The 27,103-nt window shown below is 40.9% G+C and overlaps 1 long non-coding RNA gene across 1 annotated transcript; it reads left to right on the forward strand.

Annotated features, from left to right (window-relative positions):
* The first annotated feature begins 10,075 nt into the window (after nt 1-10,075).
* On the forward strand, nt 10,076-26,200 carry LOC116420343. Its single transcript, XR_004230638.1, has 2 exons — nt 10,076-10,250; nt 25,525-26,200. It is a non-coding gene; the product is annotated as an uncharacterized LOC116420343 (long non-coding RNA).
* The last annotated feature ends 903 nt before the right edge of the window (nt 26,201-27,103 follow it).

A 27,103-nucleotide genomic window follows, 5' to 3' on the forward strand; every position in this document is an offset into this window, starting at 1 on the left:
GAAGCTGCCTCCTGAGGTGGAAAGTCTCCACACCCTTGCTCACTTAATTCTACATGCCTTTTGGGGATATGGTCATTAATCTCTTCATTGCCTTCCTCCTTAATATCAGGCCTCCCTCTTTGGCTACTCCAAGTGGGAGTGAGGGGTTTTTTCCTTCTTGTAGGGATAAGGTTTCTTAATGCTAACTGAATTATATTGTATAAACAAAATACCTCGATGGAAATTGAATGAGGACCATTTTCTTTCTTTTTTTTTTATTTAATAGCCTTTTATTTACAGGATTTATACATGGGTAACTTTACAGCATTAACAATTGCCAAACCTCTTTCCAATTTTTCACCTCTTACTCCAAGCCCCTCCCTAGATGGCAGGATGACCAGTAGATGTTAAATATATTAAAATATAACTTAGATACACAATAAGTATACATGACTAAAACATTATTTTGCTGTACAAAAAGAATCAGACTCTGAATTATTGTATAATTACTATGAAGGAAATAAAAATGCATGTGTGCATAAATATAGGGATTGGGGATTTAATGTAATGGTTTTTAGTCATCTCCCAGAGTTATTTTTCTGGGCATAGCTAGCTCAGTTCATTACTGCTCCATTAGAAATGATTTGGTTGATCTCGTTGCTGAGGATGGCCTGTTCCCAAGTTATAAGTAGCCCTTGTCCTTCTATCAGCTTAAGCATGCTTTCTATAGCACCACTCGTGGGTGGGGTTGAAGGAGTTGAAGTGGTTGAAGGTGTTAGGGGCAGGGATGGAGAGTCTTTAGCTAGCATTTGTCCCATTTTAGCCAAAAAAGATTACTGGTTTAGTTTTTAAGACAATAAGTTCCCTGTTTGTCTATTAACAATACTCACCCAAGTTCCTGGTCACCAGAGACTTCTTCAGTCCTTGGTTACCACTGTTGGGCGCCAAATGGGAAGGTCGCGTATTTTAAAATCAGCAGGAGTCAGGAATTCAGGTTAGGGGAAAATCATCAGTCTTTATTCTCAGTGAAGAAGGATCAGAGGTGGAAGAGAATCGGTGATAGCAATGTGTGCAGCTGAGTCAAGAAGCTAGCTGGATCAGCAGCCACATGACCAGCAGCTAGGAGTATGGAACCCAGGCCCATTGTCCCTCATCTTCTCTTCCTGTTCCTCTCTCTACCTCCACCCACCAAAATCGTCATTTCCTATACAACACATCAGGACTTGCACGGAGAGTGGGCAGGGACCATTCTTTATCCAATCATGTATATTAATAGAGTATAGCCTAATTACTCTTTAGCCTCACATACTTGGGACCTCAGTGCATCAACTCAAACCTCAGCCCATTACAGGAAACCATTATTTGTTGTAGGATTAAATCAACACTAAACAAGATTTAACCAATGTCTCCTCAATACCACTTAGTACCTTGTTCCAAGTTCTGGCCTATAACATCTCCTTGTAGCATTAAATCAATCCTACTGAACCATGCTAAATTAGATAACTATTGTCTCTATCAATTCCACTGAGTTAGTAAGAATCTTTTGTCTCAAGTTCAGAGTTCTGACCCATAATAGACAATGAAGTAAAATAATAATAAAAACATATGTAGGAAATGGCATGGCATTCCACTTCTTAATGGAAAAATTGAATCAATTACAGGAAGAAATAGTTAAAGTGTAGTTTAGTGGGGAAGCTCAACTTTTCCTCTGAGAGCTAGATAAATGTAACTAGAAAATAATTAAGAAAGAAGTCAAGACATCGAATAGAATCTCTGAAAAGTCTGAGATTAAGATTTTTCTGATCTCTTGATCTGAGATCAAGATTTTGGAGAAAACTAATAGGAATAGAAAGGAGTACAGACAGATCTTGCTCTTTGGATTCACATTATGCAAATTGGAATTTATGTAAGAAATTCTGAAAGAAATCTTCATTGGTTCCAAAAAAAGCCACAAAAACAAGCAAAGAAATAAAAAAGGATGTAAACTTTACCACACAGTACTGGGATCTCTCTCTGCTCTTGTTCCTCAGCTTGACACTCTGTAGTCTCCTAAATTTTCCAGCATTCCTCTCCCCCAAAAGAACAAAGAAACACAAAAGCCATTCTTACACCTGTCAGATTGGCTAAGATGACAGGAAAAAATAATGACAAATGTTGGAGGGGATGTGGGAAAACTGGGACACTAATGCATTGTTGGTGGAGTTGTGAACAAATCCAACCATTCTGGAGAGCAATCTGGAATTATGTCCAAAAAGTTATCAAACTGTGCATACCCTTTGACCCAGCAGTGCTACTACTGGGCTTATACCCCAAGGAGATACTAAAGAAGGGAAAGGGACCTGTATGTGCCAAAATGTCTGTGGCAGCCCTGTTTGTAGTGGCTAAAAACTGGAAAATGAATGGATGCCCTTCAATTGGAGAATGGTTGGGCAAATTGTTGTATATCGATGTTATGGAATTTTATTGTTCTGTAAGAAATGACCAGCAGGATGAATACAGAGAGGCTTGGAGAGACTTACATGAACTGATGCTAAGTGAAATGAGCAGAACCAGGAGATTATTGTATACTTCTGCAATGATACTCTATGAAGATGTAATCTGATGGAAGTGGATTTCTTTGACAAAGAGACCTAATTCAGTTTCAATTGATCAATGATGGACAGAAGCAGCTACACCTAAAGAAAGAACACTGGGAAATGAATATAAACTGTTTGCATTTTTGTTTTTCTTCCCAAGTTATTTTTACCTTCTGAATTCAATTCTGCCTGTGTAACAAGAGAACTGTTTGGTTCTGCACACATATATTATATCTAGGATATACTGTGACATATTCAACATATTTAGGACTGCTTGCCATCTAGGGGAGGAGGTGGAGGGAGAGAGGGGAAAAATCAGAACAGAAGTGAGTGCAAGGGATAATGTTGTAAAAAATTATCCTGGCATGGGTTCTGTCAATAAAAAGTTACTTTAATAAAAAAAAAATAAAATTAAAAAAAGCCATTCTTTAAACCAAGTCCTCCAAGTGAAGGCAGAACAGCAGACTTACAGAGAAACAGCCATCACCGATGTTGGATCAGGGCTTGGACTGAGACCTTCAGAGAAGAGACCCTGCTTTCAGAGTTTAGACCCTGTGTCTTTGGTATTGTAGCCATCTGCATTGGTATCCCAGCATAAGTCATCAGCATTTTTTTTTATATGACCTAATCACACAATGGACCCTTTTCTATGCTAATCACGCCCTCTTCCCCATTAGGACTCAGCCACCTCCTGGATGTACTAAACACTTTGATTTTGTTTGCTTTTATATATTACACACCTGATATTTTCCATTGATCAGTCTCAAAATTTAGCTACCCAAATTAAATATTTTTAATTTTTTCAAATACATGTAAAATTTTTAAACATTATTCTCCCCCCTAAATTGTCTCTCCTAAACTATCTCTCCCTACTCTCTCCTTCAGTTGAGAAGACTGGCAACATACTTTAGAGTATACATGAATAGTCATGCAAAAACACATTTTTGTGGAAGTTGTTCTTGGAAATCAAATGTAGACAAAACTCAAAGAATAAAGTAACAAGAAAAGTATTTTTCATCTACTTTCAGGATCTACCAGTACTTTCTCAGGGAATGAGCACCATCGTTAACCTTAAGTCCTGCAAAATTATTTTGGGTCATGGTATTTCTGAGAATAGCTAAGTTATAAAGAGTAGATCATCATACAATATTGGTGCTACTGCGTACAGACTTTTCCTGGTTCTGCTCATTTCACTTTGCATCATTTTGAGTAAATCCTTCCATATCTTCTCTTATCCAGAAATCTCAAAGGTACATATTTTCTTCCTCATATTGATAAGACCTTCAGTGTTGGGTATAGTTTGTAGAGGAAGTAAGAAATGTTATTCCCTAGGCAAGCAAGAATAGAAATCAGTTTAGCTCCATGGTCCCACCCTTTGAGGAGGTCATCTAGTCCAAAGTCCAGATTATGTCAGATCCCTGAGGTACACTCTCTGTGGAGGTCTAGAGCAGTCTCATCTTGCCATGCCCTGTCAGAAATCCCAGTCATGGCCCTGAAGTTAAATTTTCCCTATCAAATCTACTTATGGGCCATCCCATGACTATTGCCTTCCTTTGGGTCCATTTATCATGACACTCAGCCTTATGGTATCTTTCTCCTTAACCCTGATTCATGGTATGAGGTAGTTCCTCTAATTCCACTATGCTTCTCAACCCCACTTCTTTTTACAGGTAAGTAACTCTTTTGGGAAGCCAAGTTCCTTTCAAGATTCATCCTGCTAGTTAAGGCATGTCCCAAAATCATGAGGTGCTCCCTTTCTACCGGGTAAAAGTCCCAGTCAGGAGCTTGTCTTTCCTGTGCTATCCCACTCTATTTCATATCCATTATTTTCGGTGTCTATTATGTCCTTTCATTCTGTCTGTAACCCATTCCCCTAAATAAATATACCATTTTTTCAAAGAGAATGGCCAGTGCGAATTCTTCACGTGATGGAACCCCAAATTTTGGTGCTTACCATCATCTGATTTCTAGATCACCCACAGCATTATCACTGTTGATGTCAAAATCATGTTCCCATTTCGATCTTATCTTAGTATAAGATGTGACATTTTAATCTATGTTTAGTTCTGCCTACCTGCTTTCCAGTTTTCCCAGCAATTGTCACATGAAGAATTCTTCCTGTCAAAGCTGAGCTCTTTCATTTTGCCAAACACTGCATAATTGGTGTCACTTCTTACTGTGTATTGTGTGCCTAACCCAGTCCAGTGATCCTCTTCTCTGTCTCTTAGACAGTACCACATTATTTTCATGATCACTGCTTTGGCATAACCTTTAAAATCTAGTAGTGCTTTGTCACATTTATTCACATTTCTCTCCCCCACAGTGATTCCCTTCAAATTCTTTCCTTCATTCTTTTCTGATGAATATGATTTTGTCATTGTTTCTAATTGTACAAAATAAATCATCGGTAGTTTGATTGTTGTGACAAGTAAATCACCGTAGCTAGAATTGCCATTTTTATTAAGGCTTCTTATGAATAACCCATCTTTAGATCTCTCTTCATTTGTAGAGAGTGTTTTATCATTGTTTTTATGCACTGGATTGGACTTGCCAGAGAACCTCCCAAATATTTTCTACTGTTTGCAGTTTTGTTTTTTTTTTTTTTTTTTTTTTAATGAAACTTCTCTTTCTATCTCTTCCCGCTGGGTCTTGTTGGTAGCATAGAGAAATTCTGATGATTTACATGGGTTTATTTTGTATCCTGCAACTCTGCTAAAGTGGTCAATTGTTTCCCCTAGTTTTGGGGCATGCTTGTTTGTTTTGATACTCTAGTAAATCATAAAACCATTTATGAATAGGAATATTTAATCTCCTCTTTGCCTACTTTTTTCTTACAATTTCCTTTTCTTGTCCTCTTTCTACAGCTAGTAGTAATATTTGTCATAACATAGTAGTAATACTGAATAATTGCAGTGTTAATGGACAGCTTTGATTCACTCCGGATCTAACTTAGGTTTAGGTTTCAGGTTTATTCTTCTCAAAAATAATGCTTGTTCTTAATTCTGAAAAGGTATTACTTGTCATTTTAATAACTTTCTATTGGGTCCTATGCTTTCTAGTGTTTTCAAATAAGAATTTGTGTTGTATTTTGTCAAAAGCTTTTTTTATGTATCTGTCGATAACATCTCAAGGTTTTTGTTGGTTTTGTTATTTGGACTGGTTTTCCTAACATTGAAATAGGTTTTCCTAACATTGAAACAGTCCTGCATTCTTTGTATAAATCCCACTGGTCATAGTGTATGCTCTCTTCCTATGATTTGATTTCAAATGTTTCATAACTATTCATGAAGTCAATTTATTTTTGTTCTCTCTTGTTTAGATATCAAAATTCTATTTTTGTAATAAAAGGACTTTGAGAAGACACCTTTTTTCCCTCATTTTATAGACATTTTATGTAGTATTAGAATGAATTGTTCCTTATATATTTAGTAGAATTCAAATATAAAATCAGCTGTTCCTTGGGATGCTATTGAAGCTGTGTGGTACAGCATTTAATAAAAAAGCTGGAGAGATATCTAGAAGCAAAGCAAAGTTTATTATACGTTCTCCAGAATCGGGCATCCCACCCCTCAAGCAGATAATGGAAGGGAGGAAGCACCATAGGGGCAGGGTCAACACTTTTTATCCCTAATGCAAATACCCCTCCACCACAGTAGCTTCCTTGCCAGTCAGGAGATTATTTTGCAGTTTTCCAAGCAATGTTATCACTTTGAAAGTTGAGCTCTGCCTGTGGGCATAGTGGCACTGTCCCAAGTTTCTTAAATCGAGATAAGGCTTGGGGCCTGGGCTTGCTCCTTCTAAGCCTTGGAGGGCTGCACCGCCCTGCTATATCTGAGCTCTAGGCTTCCCAGATGCCCATTAACTAGCTGATTCATGAACTCTGCTTGTAACATGAGACATTTCCAGCGGACCTTCCTCAGCTACCCCTGTCCATAAACAACCCAACATATAAGATGAAACAACCAGATGTTCAACAACATGTGTTGATTGATTGAATTTTATACCTGTGAATGGGAGGCAAAATCTGGTTGAAATGAATATTAAAACTAATCAAGGAGTGTGTGTGTATATGTGTGTGTGTTTGTGAGGGAGGGAGGGAGGGAGGGAGAGAGAGAGAGTGAGAGAGAGAGAGATTTCACTTGTTAGAGTCAGGAAAGGTGGGAGTCCAAGCCTCATACTATAGGGGCCCTTAAAAGATATCCTACTGCTTCAAAAGCCAACCTCTTGCTCTGTTCTCCAATGCTTAGCATCAGAAACAACTGAGTTCAAGTCCTGCCTCCCATACTTACAAATTGTGTGACCCTTATCAAGTCCTTTAACAAGTCTCCCCTATTTTGGTGCCAGACTAGGCTAATTAAACTCAATGCTGAGAGGGTTGTCCTGGGTCTCTCCTGTCTATAGTTGAGAGGAAACACTCTTGGAAGGACACAGACCAGCCAAGGAATGGCACACATTATAGTATCACAATGGGAAGGTATTGGATTCCACAGAAAGAAGCAGACCTCAACAGCATGGAATATATATTTCAGTTTCTCAGGATTACTGGGGCAAATTGTGTTGTATAAGAAAATTTATACATGAGACCACCCCTGTGACTGTTACAGGAGAGATCATTGGTAGATCACCAACATGCATTAAATAGGTGTTGGTTACCTAGGGAGCAGACAAAGGTTAAAAGTCGAGGACTAAGATCAAGAGCAAGTTTTACTTTGGGTTACTTGGAACTTTTCTTCCTATTTCCAGTAAAGGTCATTTGCATTCTCTGTGGAATTATAGGTCCTGCTCGTATTCCCTTGCATCCACCCCACAAAGACATTTGGGAAGGTCCTATCTCAGACACAACAGCTAGAGTTTTTCCACAGGGCAGATGGTGAACTTAGAATGGACGGAGAACCTGCAGAAGTTCAGTGCAGTGGCAATGAGCTCTTTCTTTATCCTTCCCTGGCTGCATGGCATCCTCCTCCACAATGGCTTCACAGCAGTTTTCTGGGGATTCCATCTAGGTGGTTCAAGGGTAAGAGCACCGGGCCTGGAGTCAGGAAGACCTCTGTTCAAAGCCAGCCTCAGGCACTTAGTAAGCATGTGACCTTGGGCAAGGACAAGTCAGAGTTTCCAAGGCAAGCGTTCCTTGCCCTTTCTGCCTCTTCAGCAAGCCTGACTACCCATCTGAATGCGTCCCTGATCTTAGAGTTGTCTGAGGCACTAAGAGGTCAGATGACGTGACCGTGGTCATGCTGCTGGCATGGGTCTAAAGCAAGATTTGAGCCTTCCTGACTTTGAAACTGGCCCCCCATCCTTAGTTCTTAAGACACAGTTCAAGCATCAACTATATCATGAAACCTTTCTTGATTCCAACTGCTATAAGCCTTGCTCCCGGACTGCCGTGCATTTTGCATTTGTATTTATTCTTCATGTACATTTATACATTTTCTGTCTTATTAGAACCTAAGCTTGTCTTGTTAGGGACTGTGTCTTTAATAGTGTTTGCATCTCCAGAACCTAGTACTATGATGTGCATGTGCTTGTTGTTTGTTACTTAGCCCTTCTGTCTTTGTATGTGCCCATCACATTGGAGGAGTAAATCCACAGCTATTGACTGAATGAATACATTAATGAGTTGGAGGTTTAAGCTAAAGTAATTATTAGTGATTACAAGTATAATTTTCCTCAGGTATCAGTTTATTCTTTCATTTATCCTAGCTAAACCATTGTTCTCTTATAGTTTAATTTACTCTGTGGTATGAGGTATTGATCTTCTATCAAAATTCTGCCAAACTGCTTTGGATTTATGCCATCTATTTTTTACCAACTATAGATAGTTCTCTCTTTCTGTAAGTGGACTGTTGGGCAAACCTTTAGTCGAGCAATTTAAAGTAAAAGTGACCCCCGGATTTGGCTTCAAGGAAGAAAAGGAGACAGGAAGGGCATCAAGAATCTGGGAAGGGAGGGGGCCAGGAGATGATTCGAGCACACATGGACGCTGGGTACTGAGAAGCAAGAGAAGGATCGGGACCAGGCAGGTGTAGCCAGCCCCACCCCCCCACAAAGGAGAGGACAGGTAACATGTGGACTGAGGAAAGACACATGCCACCTGAGCGTGGATGGACAGGAGACACACAAGCAGATGCCAGGCAGGAGGATAAGTGGGCAGAGCCACTAAAAAGCTCCCCTCTTAGTGCTGGAGGTCTCAAGCCAAGCCCAGATGCTGAAGCTGCAGAGGTGGAAGGAATCATGCTGTGTGAACAATCCTTTTGGTTCCTCCTCCCCAGTTTTTCATTAATACCTTTTAGATTCTTCACCTCATTTAAAGATATACAAGGCTGTTTTCCGTTTCTTACATCACAGTATCCCCTGTATCCCTCCCTCTCCTTCTGCTTCCTGAGAGTCATGCCATGTGACCAATGGTGTTTTGTGTTTTAGGAATGAAAAAATCAACACAACTATATAATCCAGAGAGGAAAAGATATTTGTGGTAGGAGATAATCTTTCTGGGAACATTCCTATTCCTGGAGGATCACTGTCTCTCAAAGCACTTCTAATCTCTGCACATGGAGGGAAATATACCTGTCATACCTGATAATCTCTGAATATTCAGAGGAAAAGACTTGTGGTAGGAGATAATCTTTCTGCAAATATTCCCATTCCTGGAGGATCACTCTCTCTTGAAGCACTTCTAATCTCTAAACATGGAGGGAAAAATACCTGTGATACCTGATAATCTCTGAATATTCAGAGGAAAAGACTTGTGGTAGGAGATAATCTCTCTAAAAGCACTCCCACTTCTGGAGGTTCATTCTGGCTTGAAGCACTTCTAATCTCTAAACATGGATGGAAAAATGCTTGTCATACCTGATAATCTCTGAAGATTCAGAGGAAAAGACTTGTGGTAGGAGATAATCTCTCTGAAAGCATTCCTCCTTGTGAAGCTTCGTTCTGGCTTGAACAACTTCTGATCTCTGAACACACATAACAAAAAACACTTGTGGAGGGCAACAATCTTTCTGAGAACATTCCAATTACTACCCTCTCGGGGGAAGCACCCCTAATCTCTGAAGATTCTGAGGAAAAGACACGTGTGGATGGAGGAGATAATCTTTCTGAGAACCTTTCACTTACTACGGGCTTACTCTCAGGGGAAGCACATCTAATGTCAGAATATTCTGTGGATGAGATGCTGATGGGGTGAACATACACTCTATGAGAACCTTTACACACCTCCGGGGAAGCAATATCTACTCTCAGAACTCAGAGGAAAAGACAGCTGTAGGAGGAAGAAGACACTTTCTGGGAACATTTTGGTGTAAGAGAGAGACTGTGAAGGGCTTCTGGGCAAAGAAAACCAACCTTTGAGAGAAATAAGAGTGGGCCTCTATACCCATCCTCACCTTGTTTCCTTAATAAGGTCGGTTCCTTTGCCCAGAGGCTTCAGTTTATTCCTTGCATACACCAGTTACTTCCAGGATTGCTCTCTATGGAAATATCTAGACCGACATCACTCAAAGGACAAGATCTTGTGGCAGGATACCTGTTCTGGGAATATTCCACTTACTACAGGCTTCCTCTCTGGGGAAGCACGGCAAGAGAAAAATTGGCCATTTAATGAAATAGAGGCCGCTGAAGCATTCCTGATGAAAAGACAAGAGCTGAGAAGAAAATGTGACTCGCAAACTGAAGACTGAAAAGCAGCATTCAAAGGTAAATGTCATAGAGGCCTCTCAAGTAACTCATTATTGATACACTGCGTACTCTTCTAAAAGGGAAGATGATAACCATATCTCCTAAGAATTTTATCTTTAAATAGGTAGAAGCAGGTAAAAGCATTCAAGCTAGAAAGAGGTTTTGGAAGTGAGCCATCTAGATGGGGATGATGTAAAATAGATAGGTGAGAAATATGGATGCCCTGGGAGATGGTAGAAGGGAGAGAAGTAATGGAGGAAATGATCCCATCAAATAAGCATTCAAGGAAGAGCTTTTGCCTTGGAGTGGAAAATGATGAGGTACCGAACTGAAGGGCAGGAGCTCTCCATCCTCTAAATTGGTTCAAAGAGGGGAAATATTGATATCTGTATTTATAGGTACTTCTTCCATGGGTCAAAAAAATCTATTTTACCCTAAAGGTAAGTAGGCAAATGGAAGAGGAGAAGGAAAAAGTGGTGATAAACGTTGGGCCGTTAATAGAATGCAGTGGTCATGTGCAAAATAGAAACTAGCGGGGGAATGGGGATAAAAAGAGAGAAAGAAAAACAGAATCAACTACAATATGACTGTGTTAATGGGATGAACTCACTCCTAAATGCAAGTGGGCAGTAAAATGAATTAGAAACCAGACTTCCAGACTGTGTTTGTTCTTTTTCTTTTTTGTATTTTGAATAGAAACATATTTGAAAGAAAGAGAGAACCAGAGTTAAAATAGAAGGCTAAAGCAGAAACTTTTATATCTCATATGAAGGATAAAATATAAAGAAAGCAATCATGACATCAGAAAAAAATGCAGAGCAAAATGAGGCCTCAGTGAAAGGGATTAGTGTGCAACCTAATTCTTCTTTAGGGAAAAGAGGATTCAAATTCTTAAAGGAAAAATTAACTGCATTACAGGAAGAAATAGACAATAAAACTATAATGGCAGGGGACCTCAACTTTCCCTGTGTGACCTAGACAAATACAATCATAAAATAAATAAGAAAAAAGTCGAAGAAAGTAATAAAATTTAGATGACTTAGAAAACTTAGATATCAAGGTCCTCTAGAGAAAACTCAATAGGACCTGAATGTACTACAGACAGATGTTGCTTTATTTCAATTCTTATTATGCAAATAGGATTTTATGCAAGGAATTCCCCAAACCACCTTTGTACTATACTGGGATCTCATTCAACTCCTGCCCTTCAATTCGGTACTCTGTGGCCTCCTATCACCAATGCCCCGCCAAAAAACCTTTTAAAAGCCCGCTCCAGCAGAAAGCAGAACAACAGATCTGTAGAGAGAGCCACCACCTCTGATGGATCCGGGTTTGCCTTAAGACCTCCAGTACTGATGCAGGACAACTTGCTTTCAATGCACCCACCCACCCACCTAAGAGTCTGGCCCCTGCATTTGGGTGTTTTGGCCATCATTGGAGCACCACATCTGTGCCCTGCCACAGGTTTCTAAGTCTGTGCTTCCTGGCATGGTCTTCCTTTCAGTTGCATGTGCTGGCTCCACAGGGGCAGCCTCCTTCCTGCCTTCCTTCTAGCTTTTTAAAGATCCGTGGGTAAATTCACATTATCTAAAGTATCTGTAGAATGGTGAAAAAAGTTATGGACTATGTTGCTCGGCCCCCTCCTCTACTTCTCAATTCTCTTTTAGTTTTAGCTGCATTGATTTTTGTTTGTGGAAAAGCTTTTTTAATTTTATGTAAGCCAGATTGTCCATTTTGCTTCTTTTGAACCTGTCATTTGCTTGGTCATGATTTCTTTTCCATCTTCTTCTGTGCTTCTCTGTTTATGATGTTAGCCAATACATCCAACAAATATACCCATTTTAAGCTTCCTTCTATCTTTTCTGTTTAACCTTTTTCCAACCTTAGATTCTGTTACACTACTTGCCAATTTTCCCAGGAGCTTTTATTGAATTGTGAATTTTTCCATAGCTGGGATTATTAGCTTTGTCAAACAAAGGGATGATGTGCTCTTTTGCTCCTGTATGTTGCGTACCTAATCCGTTTCTGTGGTCAGTCTTCTGTTTCTTACTCAATAATATATTTTTAATGATACTGGCTTGCTCGTGTAGTTTTATGATCTGGTACTGCTATGCCCTTTCCTTCCCAATTTTTCAATTAATTTTCTTGATAGTCTTAATTTTTGTTCATCCAGACGAACTTTGTTATCCTTTTTTGATGTTCTTAAGAGATTCTCTGGTATTTTGCTTTGTGTTGTATTGTGTTAGTAAATTAATATAGGCAGCGTTATCATTTTTGGCCTGGTGATGAGCAATTCAGATTTCTCCACTTATTTAGAGCTGCTTTTATTTGGGTAAAAAGTGACCTGAGTTCATGGAGTTGCTATCTGTGTTTTGGCAGGTGGACTTCTACTTATTTCATACTACATATAATTTCAATGGAATTTATCTTTTTATACCTTTCTGGTGGATTTTGTTGATAATTTATATGATACTGATAACTTGCTTGGGTTCATTTACACTCTCCTGTCTTGCTGATGTTGGTAAACATTTCATTTAAGTTTTAATTGATTCTGTAGTGTTCTCTAAGGAAACAATCATATCATCTGTAAAAAAACATTTTTTAAAATTTATTGTTTGCCTCTTTGCTGTTTATACTTTCCATTTCTTTTCTTTTGAGTTACTTCTATAGCAAGCATTTCTGGTCCAGTATGGAATTATAGTGATGACCATAGTCATCTTTTGGAGACATTAGAGAAAACTTTTGATTCTTTTTTGGTCAAAATTATTTAATAGCAAGGTCAAATTAATATTAAATAAGGTCAGCTCAGACCTCAGTAGTGTATGATAAACTGAAGGTCACAGAGCTTATTTTATAACAGAAAAGAACTCTTCATGATGGAGATTCATCAATTTTATGAGGTCTACAAGACTGACAACAGTCAGCTGCCAAGTATGTCAGGGAGTGTAATGAGGAGATTTTATGGGAGGATAACTGTTCAATCTAATACTAATTGCTTAGAATTTATTTTATCATTCTGTGAATTCTTTGAAAAAGTCTCCTTCAGTGTTTTTTATGATTTCATGGATCTGTTTAGTTCACTGAAAAGGACTAACTTACAAAAGATGGTTATTTTTATTTTACTTTTAAGATATATTTAGGTTCATTCCAACTTATCTACTATTACGTCTTATTAAAAGATCTATCTAGTAAATCTAATTGGAAATTAAGACTCAAAGAATACTTGGTAGCTTAGGTCTTCAAAGGAAAGGAAAACCTAAAACGTGATACTAAAGTAAATTCATTATCAATATTACATTTAGAGATTATCCTTTTCATATCCTCTCTTACTTTTGTTTTTATTGCAAACTCTTCTGTATTGTCTCTATTACAAATAACACTAGTTCTTTATTTTAGACAGATACTATTATTATTTTAGAAAGCCTCATTTATTCCTATGGTTCTTTTGTTTGCATAGTGTAAATAAGTTTCCATTTAGTGCTTTTAAAATTTTGCATCAATATTCATTACAGAATTTCATCTCTGCTGTGTTACTGTATGGATTCATTTTAGGTATCCAGGCAATATTTATATGGTATAACGCACGCAGGACCCGCCTTTGTCTATTTATTAAACCATTTAGACTAGGGGTTGGAAAGAATTGTATTTTATATGGTCTCGGGTAGTTGCTTTTAAATCCATTTTGTTCTCAGGGTTCACTTAGAAAGAACACTGGGGAAGATTTAATAGCATCACCAACTCCCATATTAGATTTTTTAAAAAATCCAAAGTCTTCTGGGATCCCAGCACTGACCAAGTTGGGGCTACAGATATAAAGCTAGGTACCTAAGTTGTGCAACTGCTGAATAAAAAAGCACCTTAGCAGATTCTGGAGATTTTGCTATTGTTCATTAAGGAAACTGACAATGAGTCATTTTGAGATTGCAGGTAAGAGCCCTGAGACTATAAGCAGTTCCCGTTGTGAAACATCTCAGTAATTTCTGAGATACCAGCCTGTAGAATTCCTATTAAGCTAAAATAAGGATGAAATCTTATAAAAGTTTAAAAACTTTTTAAAAGCAGTTGACAAATTAAGATCATCATAGCCAATGTTCCTTTATTTCCTTCTCATCTCAGGTCAGAATAAGAAAAGAGAATGCTGGAGAATTGTAGGAAAACTTGAATTCTGCCTCATCTGGCAAAAAGGGAGGCATAACAGCAACAGGGCCCCAGAAACCCTGCCCCAGCATCTCCCCAACCCAGTAGCTGCAGATGGAAAATGCAGATGGCCCCAAGGCCATGCATGGTCTGAGCCCCAACATTTTTCTCAATCCACTAATCTGTCTAGGTTTCCCTGCTTAAAAATTGAGGATTTACAGCTGCTCAACGTTTCTGTTATTTATGAACATTGGGAAGATGGTCAATTCAGATATTTGTCCTTCTTGCCATAGTGTTAAATGCAAATTGGTGATCAAGGCTTATCTTGAGAGCTTTTTTTTAATTTGGCTGTAGGTAACAGAAAGTATGCTCCCACCACTGTGTCTCCCAGCCCCTTGCCAGGATGGGGGGGAGGTGTCACAGAGCAGAGCCCTTAGCAGGCCTAAGGCTAGAGGGGGTGCATGGAGGGCAAGAAGCCCAGCCCTTCTCTGGCCCTTTGTCTATTCCCCACCGTAACCTAAGGTTCCTTGACACCATTGTGAGGGTTAGGGGTTAGGGTTACCCTGAAAACTTGGTGGTTATGCTCTGAGGAAAGTCCTAAATAAGGAGTAATCTATGTGAATCCACAGATCTTTTTATGATATGGAAGAGTTGAAATGACTGTCTTACGCCAGGATTATTTAAGTACGAGAAGAAAACCAAGTGAAAATGTTAAGTGAAATTTTTACATAGAGCATGCTGGCAAACCCTTGTTATTGTCATATGCTGAATTTACTGGATGTAATGGAGTCACCTTCCAGAGATTCCTACTGCTTCAAAGAGATGTGGGGAAGAGAAAACCATGGTTAGCAAACTGGTGCTAAGGGAAGTGATGAACCAAAAGAACACTGTACACAGTAACAGCACAATTATGTGATGATACCTGATGGACTTGCCTTTTCAACAGTGAAGTGATTCAGGCAATTCCAATAAGCTTGGGATTGCAGGTGCCATCTACATCCAGAGAGAGGACTACAAAGACTGAATGTGGATCAGAGCACAATATTTTTCACCTTTGTTGTTGTTGTTGTTGTTTGCTGCTTGTTTTTTATTTTTTATTTTCAACTTTTTTCCTTTTCATCTAATTTCCTCTGTATCTGCAACATGATGAGTATGTTTAGGTGGAATATATCTGCTGGAACACATGTTCCACCTATTTCAGATTGCCGGCTGTCTTAGGGAGGAAGGAAAACAACTGGAAACGCAAGGTGTTCTGAAGGTGAAAGGAAAACTGATCTTTGCGTGTCCTTGGAAAAATAAAATATGATAAAAATGTTTTCTTGTAATGATCGAACTGAAAACCATCTTTTAGATATCAAATATGTATGTTGTGGGTTTTCTGTGATTAGCCTTGCAATGTTCCCCTTGGTGTAAGCTTACGTAAGAATAACTGTGACCGGGTATGTGATCTTGAGAGCTGAAGCCCCGTGAATGAAACTTGCTATTGGAGACAAAATTTAGGACTAACTGATACTGCTTGAGCTTTGAATTCAGGTATGATTGTCTGATGGGTCACTGCCGTCACTATCATTGGAAAGAGCTGTCACAGCCTACTGAGAGGGGTGTGATCCTGACACTTAGAGGTGGAGGCCTGTATCTGCAAAAGCTGAGAGGACAACCTTATTTCATTATTGTGAGACCTTCCCATCCTGGTTCCTAACTGTGTTCTTGAGTCGGAAGGTCTCCAATTCTAATTTTCCTGAGTCTATGTATGAGAGTAGAATGGTGACTGCATGATTGCTTGTAGACAGTGACTTTACTCCAAGTCCAACAGACCTGAAGAATGCTTGGCCCCACAATTCCATGTGCCTTTAGACTTAAGCCATGACCAGTTTGATACTGTTATAATCATGTTCTTGTTTCTTTTCCTATAGCAATTTCTATAATGGGAGCAAGGATCAGTAGAAAATATGAGCGCAATGAAAGTATGTTGGATATTAATTTTCAGTACTAAAATATGAAATATAATAAAACTGGGTAACTAGAACACCCAGGACAATGTATGTATGTGTGTGTGTGTGTGTGTGTGTGTCTGTAATTTCTATGAAAACAAAGTTCTTAAATGTTTCAAAATGATGTAAGAGTAATTGGGTCTTATATTGTAAGACCTGGCTGTTATTCTCTTGATTATTGAAACTGCATCAGATGCGGGAAAACTGGGACATTGTTGGTGGAGTTGTGAACGAACCCAACCATTTTGAGAGTAGTTTGGAACTATGCTCAAAAAGTTATCAAACTGGTGCATACCTCTTTGATCCATCAGTGTTACTACGGGCTTATATCCCAAAGAGATTATAAAGAAGGGAAAGGACCTGTATGTGCACGTTGTTTGTGGCAGCCCTTTGTAGTGGCTAAAACTGAAACTGAATGGATGTCCATATCAGTTGGAGAATGGTTGAATAAATTGTGGTATATGAATATTATGGAATATTACTGTTCAAGAAATGACCAACAGGATAATTTCAGAAAGGCCTGGAAAAGACTTACAGAACTGATGCTGAGTGAAATGAGCAGGACCAGGAGATCATTATATACTTCAACAACAATACTATATGATGACCAGTTCTGATGGACCAGCCATCTCAGCAATGAGATCAACTAAATTAATATTTCCAATGGATAGAATTAACTGAACCAGCCATGCCCAGAGAAAGAACTGGGAGATGACTAAAAACCACATTGGAATTCCAATCCCTATATTTATGCACACCTGCATTTTTGATTTCTTCACAAGCTAATTCGTACAATATTTCAGAGTCTGATTTTTGTACAGCAAAATAATGTTTTTGGTCATGTATACTATTGTATCTAATTATATTTTAACATATTTAACATCTACTGGTCATCCCAGCCATCTAGGAGGGGTGGGGGGTAAGAGGAAAATTGGGAAACGAGTTTGGCAATTGTTAATGCTGTAAAGTTACCCATGTATATATCCTGTAAATAAAAGGCTAAAAAAAAAAAAAAAAAGAAACTGCATCAGAAAAGTTTTTGGTGTGGCTTGAGGAAGAGTAGAGAATTTTAGGGCAGTTTTAGAGGATATTTCCCACAGGTGACCACTCACCCTCCAGAGACCACTTGACTCCTGGGTTTCAAGGGATTCTTTCTCCTTATCACTGTTGCCCCGATTTGGGGAGCCCTTACTATGTCTAATGCTGTGGTGAAAAAGTGAGCACGTTCCAATTACAGATGGAAATGGTTTTTTTCACTGGCGATGATAAAAACTTTCTGTTCCCAACATCTCCCTTTTCAATTCACCCATGCTGTATATATACTTTGTATTGATCTTCTCCTGGATGTTTGTACTTGTGGCCCTCAACGCCCACCTGCCTGCCCTCACTAATCAATCTACCCCACCCAATATCTATCTCCCATACATATCCATTTTAATATTTTTGCTTGGTTTTAGGAAAAGAAAGAACCATCTTTGTCCTGTACCTTAAGTTATTTGGAACTTAATGATGTCATTAGTCTTAATCATCCAGAAAGCCACCCAGAACAAATTCCGGCCCTCAAATATTTCCAATTGTCCTTCACACCTTGTCAACTGCGTCATTTTAGATCACCCTCTTTGCTTCTGGAAGGGGTCCCTGTGCCTGGCCAATAATTCCGGTGCGTTTTCATCCACACCTCCAACAAACTGGTCTGTGGTCTGACTGATCCTCGGCAGTCAGTTGGATAATTGACCTTCACCAGCAGCTAGATTCAAAGGATTTGAAGACATCTACTGCCCTCTCTAGTCACACTTTCCTAATTATTATTTTGTTTTTGATTTAGTCCTTGCAGTTTAAAAAGATTTGTGTCTTCCAGACAAGTCTTAATCAGATTTTAGAGGGCCCTATAGGACAGATATCTGTCAGCACCTCAGCCTCTAGAAGTGTCATCCCAACTATGGATGCTGCTCCTCCCACCTGTGGATGCTGCTGGGCTGCAAGTGCCATCCAGCCCCACTCACCTGAAGACTTGCTGAGAAGCAGTTCCCTGCCCCTTGAATGGAAACATATATCTGGCCCCAAATGAACTTGTCACAGGTCTGAGGAACCATGGAGTCTCATTTCTGTTCACTTCTCCAGCACATCCTTTCCAGTAGGGTGCCCTCTGGAACAAAAGTGGCTTTACCTTTTTCCCAGGGACCTTCTCTCACGCAGACCTGACCTCGGATTGTAAAAGTGCAAAATCTACTGAGATCCAACTTGCTGCCAAATACCCTATTTTTTGCTTCCTTTTCCTTCTGAATAAACCTCGAATACTGCTGGGTTTCCTTAAAGAGGAGGTTCACAGGCAAGCTTCACCCATTACTGGCAAATGTCCAACCAGTGTCTTTACTTGACTTGGAGATGGTTTGAGTCTGACTCTTCAGGGAAGTCAAAGCTGCCCAGCACCCCAATCTTCAGTACCCAGCATTGTGTGTTTTTCTCACAAAAAGGTCCTCAACTCTCCTTATTAAATGTAATTTACTAGGGAACTCTGCTTGTTTTATGGCATCATAATAAAACATTTCGTCCCTTGAATCTGCGACAGCCTGAGCCTGTGAATTTTCTTCTACATGACGACCTGCCTTTATGCTCCTTTCACCCCATCAGTCCCTTACAAATAGGGATGATGTGGGCATGATGTGAAATAAGTGGTGCAAAGGCCTCCCCAGAGGGCTCAGGGCTGGAACACACAGGTGGAGCCAGTAAGAAGAGCATTGCCATGGAGGGGCATAGGCACAACAGTGCTGAGGCTCGGCTGTTAGACAATGATGGCTGAGGGCGTTAGAGAATGAATCCTGGGGAGGTAGGGAAAGTCATGGGAGGAGAGCTCCAGGTGTGGGGACTGGAGCCTCCTGTGACACTGGGAGGGAGCAAAGGTCATTCCCAAAACCCCAGCCTGAGTTGGAAACTTCTGAGAGAAGACTTGGCAGTTGCCTTCCTGCAGACCCAGTAACAGAGGTCTGGTCTTGATTTGGCAGGCAGGTTCCTGCACCCCACTTATTAGAGGGAGCATTTGTCATGTCTTACAAAAATCTGTGGCCCAGAAGCTGGCCTGAGGGTCCACGGAGGCATGTAGGAGAGCAACCCACAGGAGGGACTTAGAAGGAAGGCAGATTACACTGTCTGTGACGGTGAATGATCCCAGGTGGGGGCCCAAGCAACAGCTTGTGCCCAGGACACAGAGTGGAGCCTGATTTGTAGAGACCTCAGTAAAGGACCTTTGCAGGTAAGGCTCAGCTGAGCTGGGGGCCCTAAAACCTGTACCTGCTTATATTGGTGAGTTGGCAGTCCCTCTCCCATAGCTAGATGCAGTGCTTAGACTGGTGGTGTCCTGAGAATGGTGACAGGTTGTGGTCGAATCTGAGCTGCCGCCTTGACATGAGATGCTCTGGGAGGCAAATCTGGACCGGGTGACTCTCAGCCCAGAGAGGAGCAGGGTTTGGAGGGACTCGCCAGAACCAGTAAAAGTAGATCGCCCCATTGGGGCCAAAACCAGGCTTCACGGGGCACCTGAGCCATACAGTCAAGTGGGTGGGACCTGAGTGACAAGTCCAACAGTCATGTAAAGTGTCTCCCAGTGCTCAGGCTGTAGGTGGCCCAGTGTGTTGTTGGGGGGGAGGAGGGAGAATCATTGAGGCCCTCCTGATGAACATAGGATGGGAGAAGAATAAACATTTGGAAAAATGATAGAAACTATTATAATGCAGCAGGAAAGAAAAGCTTCTCAGAGGGTAAATAGCTGTAAGTTCTTAGACCACTTTAGAATTAGCTGTCCCAGGTTTCAGAGGTCAGGCTACTGGGGGAAAAGGAGGGCTACTGAGCCTGCTTGGGGTTGTCCGCATGAGCCTGTTTATGGAAAAAACCAGGACAGGGAGGCAGGGAGTTAGGAGGGGCTGTCCTTAGCCTTAAAAGGGAAGAGCCCTGAAGTAGCAGATCACTGAACCCTGAGAGGTCTTGACCCTGACAACCTCAAGAACAGATAAGTTAAGGACGATTGGGAAAGAGGTGATCTCAGGTCTTTTTCAGGCAGAAGGAGACAAAATCATCCTGGTGCCTGAAGGGACACCCAACACCCAGGCAAGCACCAATGTCTGCCCCTGAGGAAGCCGTGGGATGGGAGGAAACTCAAAGACATTAGCTGTCTCTGGGCACCTGGGCTCTGGAAATGAAGAAGGAGAATTGGAGGCAGAAGCTTGTGACCTGTAATGTTCTTCTTTAAAATATAATCGATCTCGGAGCAGATTTCTGGGGGCTTGGGAGCAGTCATTTCAGTTCAGAGTAATAATAATTACCCCGCAAAGCAGCCAGCAATTAAAGTCCAGTCCTTATTGTCTCTTCCAAAATAGCCTTGTTACTTTCTTTAGAGGCCATTCTCCTTGGTTCCAAGAGCTCCTGTTGCTAGTCTTTTGCCTCTCCCATCTCAGCCTCCAGCCCTCAGCCTCTCTTGGAATTTTTCACTGCCCAACTGACCTGGCTGGATATGTCCTTTTATATGCCTCTTTTTAGAGGTCAGGAACTCAAGGCTGACTCCTCTCTGACAGTGGGATTGTGGGAGCTGTGACTTGTGAAGACTGTATTTTAAAATCAGCAGGAGTCCGAGTCTGTGGTTAGGGGAAAAATCGTCAGTCTTTATTCTCAGTGAAGAAGGCATGATCGAGGTAAGAGAATCGGCGATAGCAATGTGCAGCTGAGTCAAGAAGCTATTGGATCACCAGCCACATGACAGGCAGCCAGGGAGAGAATGAACCCAGGCCCACCCTCCCAGCCTTCTTCCTGTTCCTCTCTCTCTCTGCCTCCACCCACCAAAATCGTCATTTCCTGTACAACATATCAGACATGCACAGAGAGTGGGAAGTAGGGACCATTCTTGGCGCAATCATGATTAATAGAGTAGCAGTCCAATTACTATTTAGCCTCATGTACTTGGGACCTCAGTGCATCAACTCAAGCTCAGCCCATTACACTTCCCAGTTCTTTTTATTTTAGAACACAGGTGGTCATGCCATCCCTACCTCAGGGGATAGTCAGAGTCTCCCCAAGGAGGTGATCACAGCCCACCTAACTTCCTCAGGGAAAGGAGGTAGCACCGAAAAGGAGGTGATCACAGCCTCCTGACTTTCAGGAAAGGCGGTAAAGGCACTAAAAGGAGATGAGATCACACCTCCTGACATCTCAGGAAGGGAGATGAAAAGCACCAAAGGGAAGCGGGGTTGCTAGCGGGGTTTCTGGGCTGAAGAATCCATATGCACAAACCCATCAGCATGGGAGGTATTACATACAGCAATGCAGAGGCTATTAGGGATGACTCTCCCACTGTCAGTGTGTAGGCTCGATGGTGTAACAAACATGAATTGCACACAAGTAGCAGAACAGCAAACAATATAAATCAACATGGTGTTGGAAGATCACCAGAAGTCCTAGAAGGAGGTATGCAAACAACAGTCACACTTACACCTTCTTCAGCAGCCAAGAGATAGTCCAAACCAACCTATTGTCCATTGCTTCATATGTCAGGGAATCCAATGATCTCCCTGAGTTTTTGGAAGTCCTGCAAAAGTCTTTTTATAAAAAGTTAGGGAAACCCAATGATTCCAGCAGATTTTAAAGTTCTGTAACGGTCTTATTATTTCTCAGAGAATCCAATGATTCCTGAGAGTTTTCAAGTCCTATGTCTCAGAGAATCCAAAGATTACTGAGGGTTTGAAGTCCAACAATCTTAAAGTCCGTGAGTCAAAATGCTGATCGCCACACTCATTCAATGGTGAGTACAATCAGCAACAGAACGCACTGATATTAAGATCAACATCCCAGTTTGTTTTTCAAATATAAAATATATGAGTGGGCAAGAGACCAAAATAATATCTAGTCTAACTCTCAAAAACATGCTTCGAGATTGATGGGGCCAAATTTTGATCTCTTTGACAAACAATTTTGGTACATGGTGTAAGGGGCTTAACTACACACTTAGTTGCTGATACTGCTTCCAGTTTTCCTGTAATTTTTTGTCATTAGTATGTCGTTTTCAAAAGCAGGGACCTGCGGCTTTCAATCGGTAGAGTATTGCGACTACTAATACTGTGTCTTCTATACCTGAACTATTCCACTAAAACACTACTCTAATTTTTTTTCTTTTTAATATATGTATTTTTGTGTTTTTTTAAACAAAATGTTAATTTTCTTGTTAATATCTCTCTCATTTCTCCCAAAATATTTTCTTCTACTTTCATATTTTAGTACCTCAGAGTCCGGTGGTCTGTTTGAGCTGGAAGACCACCCATGCATACATCAATTTGAGTATTTGCCATGTAGACATTCTGGCATCATTATGTTCATCTGATTTTGTGTTTTGACCTTCCCTGACACCACAGTAGCTTCCTACAGTCAGGAGATTATTTTGGTGCAGTTTTCCAAGCAATGTTGTCACTTTGAAAGTTGAGCTCTGCTCTTGGGGCATAGTGGGCACTGTCCCAAGTTTCTTAAATCGAGAGTAAGGGGCTTGGGCCTGGGCTTGCTCCTTCTAAGCCTTGAGGGCTGGTAACTGCCCTGCTATATCTGGGCCTCTAGGCTTCCCAGATGTGCCCATTAACTAGCTGATTCATGAATCCCCGCTTGTAACATGAGACATTTCAGCGGGACCTTCCTCAGCTACCCTGTCTCATAACAACCCAACATATAAGATGAAACAAACCACAGATGTTCAACATGTGTTGATTGATTGAATTTTATACCTGTGAATGGAGGCAAAATCTGGTTGAAATGAATATTAAAACTAATCAAGGAGTGTGTGTGTGTGTGTGTGTGTGTTTGTGAGGGAGGGAGGGAGAGAGAGAGAGTGAGAGAGAGAGAGATTTCACTTGTTAGAGTCAGGAAAGGTGGGAGTCCAAGCCTCATACTATAGGGGCCCTTAAAAGATATCCTACTGCTTCAAAAGCCAACCTCTTGCTCTGTTCTCCAATGCTTAGCATCAGAAACAACTGAGTTCAAGTCCTGCCTCCCATACTTACAATTTGTGTGACCCTTATCAAGTTAACAACTCTCCCCTATGTCAGTGCCAGATTGGGCTAATTCAACTCAATGCTGAGAGGGTTTCCCTGGGTCTCTCTTGTCTATAGTTGAGAGGAAACACTCTTGGAAGGACACAGACCAGCCAAGGAATGGCACACATTATAGTATACCACAATGGGAAGGTATTGGATTCCACAGAAAGAAGCAGACCTCACCAGCATGGAATATATATTTCAGTTTCTCAGGATTACTGGGGTAAATTGTGTTGTATAAGAAAATTTATACATGAGACCACCCCTGTGACTGTTACAGGAGAGATCATTGGTAGATCACCAACATGCATTAAATAGGTGTTGGTTACCTAGGGAGCAGACAAAGGTTAAAAGTCGAGGACTAAGATCAAGAGCAAGTTTTACTTTGGGTTACTTGGAACTTTTCTTCCTATTTCCATTAAAGGTCATTTGCATTCTCTGTGGAATTATAGGTCCTGCTCGTATTCCCTTGCATCCACCCCACAAAGACATTTGGGAAGGTCCTATCTCAGACACAACAGCTAGAGTTTTTCCGCAGGGCAGATGGTGAATTTAGAATGGACGGAGAACCTGCAGAAGTTCAGTGCAGTGGCAATGAGCTCTTTCTTTATCCTTCCCTGGCTGCATGGCATCCTCCTCCACAATGGCTTCACAGCAGTTTTCTGGGGATTCCATCTAGGTGGTTCAAGGGTAAGAGCACCGGGCCTGGAGTCAGGAAGACCTCTGTTCAAAGCCAGCCTCAGGCACTTAGTAAGCATGTGACCTTGGGCAAGGACAAGTCAGAGTTTCCAAGGCAAGCGTTCCTTGCTCTTTCTGCCTCTTCAGCAAGCCTGACTACCCATCTGAATGCGTCCCTGATCTTAGAGTTGTCTGAGGCACTAAGAGGTCAGATGACGTGACCGTGGTCATGCTGCTGGCATGGGTCTAAAGCAAGATTTGAGCCTTCCTGACTTTGAAACTGGCCCTCCATCCTTAGTTCTTAAGACATAGTTCAAGCATCAACTATATCATGAAGCCTTTCTTGATTCCAACTGCTATAAGCCTTGTTCCCGGACTGCCGTGCATTTTGCATTTGCATTTATTCTTCATGTACATTTATACATTTTCTTTCTTATTAGAACCTAAGCTTGTCTTGTTAGGGACTGTGTCTTTAATAGTGTTTACATCTCCAGAACCTAGTAGTATGATGTGCATGTGCTTGTTGTTTGTTACTTAGCCCATCTGTCTTTGTATGTGCCCAGCACATTGGAGGAGTAAATCCACAGCTATTGACTGAATGAATACATTAATGAGTTGAAGGTTTAAGCTAAAGTAATTATAGTGATTACAAGTATAATTTTCCTCAGGTATCACTTTATTCTTTCATTTATCCTAGCTAAACCATTGTTCTCTTATAGTTTAATTTACTCTGTGGTATGAGGTATTGATCTTCTATCAAAATTCTGCCAAACTGCTTTGGATTTATGCCATCTATTTGTTTTTTACCAACTATAGATAGTTCTCTCTTTCTGTAAGTGGACTGTTGGGCAAACCTTTAGTCGAGCAATTTAAAGTAAAAGTGACCCACTCCCCGATTTGCCCCCAAGGAATAAAAGGAGACAGGAAGGGCATCAAGAATCTGGGAAGGGAGGGGGCCAGGAGATGATTCGGGCACACATGGACGCTGGGTACTGAGAAGCAAGAGAAGGATCGGGACCAGGCAGGTGTAGCCAGCCCCACCGCCCCACAAAGGAGAGGACAGGTAACATGTGGACTGAGGAAAGACACATGCCACCTGAGCGTGGATGGACAGGAGACACACAAGCAGATGCCAGGCAGGAGGATAAGTGGGCAGAGCCACTAAAAAGCGCCCCTCTTAGTGCTGGAGGTCTCAAGCCAAGCCCAGATGCTGAAGCTGCAGAGGTGGAAGGGATCACTCTGCATGAACAATCCTTTTGGTTCCTCCTCCCCACTTTTTCATTAATACCTTTTAGATTCTTCACCTCATTTAAAGATATGCAAGGCTGTTTTCTGTTTCTTACATCACAGTATCCCATGTATCCCTCCCTCTCCTTCTGCTTCCTGAGAGTCATGCCATGTGACGAATGGTGTTTTGTGTTTTAGGAATGAAAAAATCAACACAACTATATAATCCAGAGTGGAAAAGATATTTGTGGTAGGAGATAATCTTTCTGGGAACTTTCCTATTCCTGGAGGATCACTGTCTCTCAAAGCACTTCTAATCTCTGCACGTGGAGGGAAATATACCTGTCATACATGATAATCTCTGAATATTCAGAGGAAAAGACTTGTGATAGGAGATAATCTTTCTGCAAATATTCCCATTCCTGGAGGATCACTCTCTCTTGAAGCACTTCTAATCTCTAAACATGGAGGGAAAAATACCTGTGATACCTGATAATCTCTGAATATTCAGAGGAAAAGACTTGTGGTAGGAGATAATCTTTCTGTAAATATTCCCATTCCTGGAGGATCACTCTCTCTTGAAGCACTTCTAATCTCTAAACATGGATGGAAAAATGCCTGTCATACCTGATAATCTCTGAAGATTCAGAGGAAAAGACTTGTGGTAGGAGATAATCTCTCTGAAAGCATTCCTACTTGTGAAGCTTCGTTCTGGCTTGAACAACTTCTGATCTCTGAACACACACAACAAAAAACACTTGTGGAGGGCAACAATCTTTCTGAGAACATTCCAATTACTACCCTCTCGGGGGAAGCACCCCTAATCTCTGAAGATTCTGAGGAAAAGACACGTGTGGATGGAGGAGATAATCTTTCTGAGAACCTTTCACTTACTACGGGCTTACTCTCAGGGGAAGCACATCTAATGTCAGAATATTCTGTGGATGAGATGCTGATGGGGTGAACATACACTCTATGAGAACCTTTACACACCTCCGGGGAAGCAACATCTACTCTCAGAACTCAGAGGAAAAGACAGTTGTGGAGGAAGACACTCTCTCTGGGAACATTTTGGTGTAAGAGAGAGACTGGGAAGGGCTTCTGGGCAAAGAAACCAACCTTTGAGAGAAACAAGAGTGGGCTCTATGGCCCATCCTCACCTTGTTTCCCTTAATAAAGGTCAGTTCCTTTGCCCAGAGAGGCTTTCCAGTTTCTGTCTTACACCAGTTACTTCAGGATTGCTCTCTATGGAAATATCTAGACTGACATCACTCAGCGGACAAGATCTTAGTGGCAGGATACCTGTTCTGGGAACATTCCACTTACTACAGGCTTCCTCTCTGGGGAAGCACAGCAAGAGAAAAATTGGCCATTTAATGAAATAGAGGCCGCTGAAGCATTCCTGATGAAAAGACAAGAGCTGAGAAGAAAATGTGACTCGCAAATTGAAGACTGAAAAGCAGCATTCAAAGGTAAATATCATCATAGCGGCCTCTCAAGTAACTCATTATTGATACACTGTGTACTCTTCTAAAAGGGAAGATGATAACCATATCTCCTAAGAATTTTATCTTTAAATAGGTAGAAGCAGGTAGAAGCATTCAAGCTAGAAAGAGGTTTTGGAAATGAACCATCTAGATGGGGAAGATGTAAAATAGATAGGTGAGAAGTATGGATGCCCTGGGAGATGGTAGAAGGGAGAGAAGTAATGGAGGAAATGATCCCATAAAATAAGCATTCAAGGAAGAGCTTTTGCCTTGGATTGGAAAATGACGAG

The sequence above is a fragment of the Sarcophilus harrisii genome, chromosome X (genome assembly GCF_902635505.1).
Source record: "Sarcophilus harrisii chromosome X, mSarHar1.11, whole genome shotgun sequence".
NCBI classification, from domain to species: domain Eukaryota; kingdom Metazoa; phylum Chordata; class Mammalia; order Dasyuromorphia; family Dasyuridae; genus Sarcophilus; species Sarcophilus harrisii.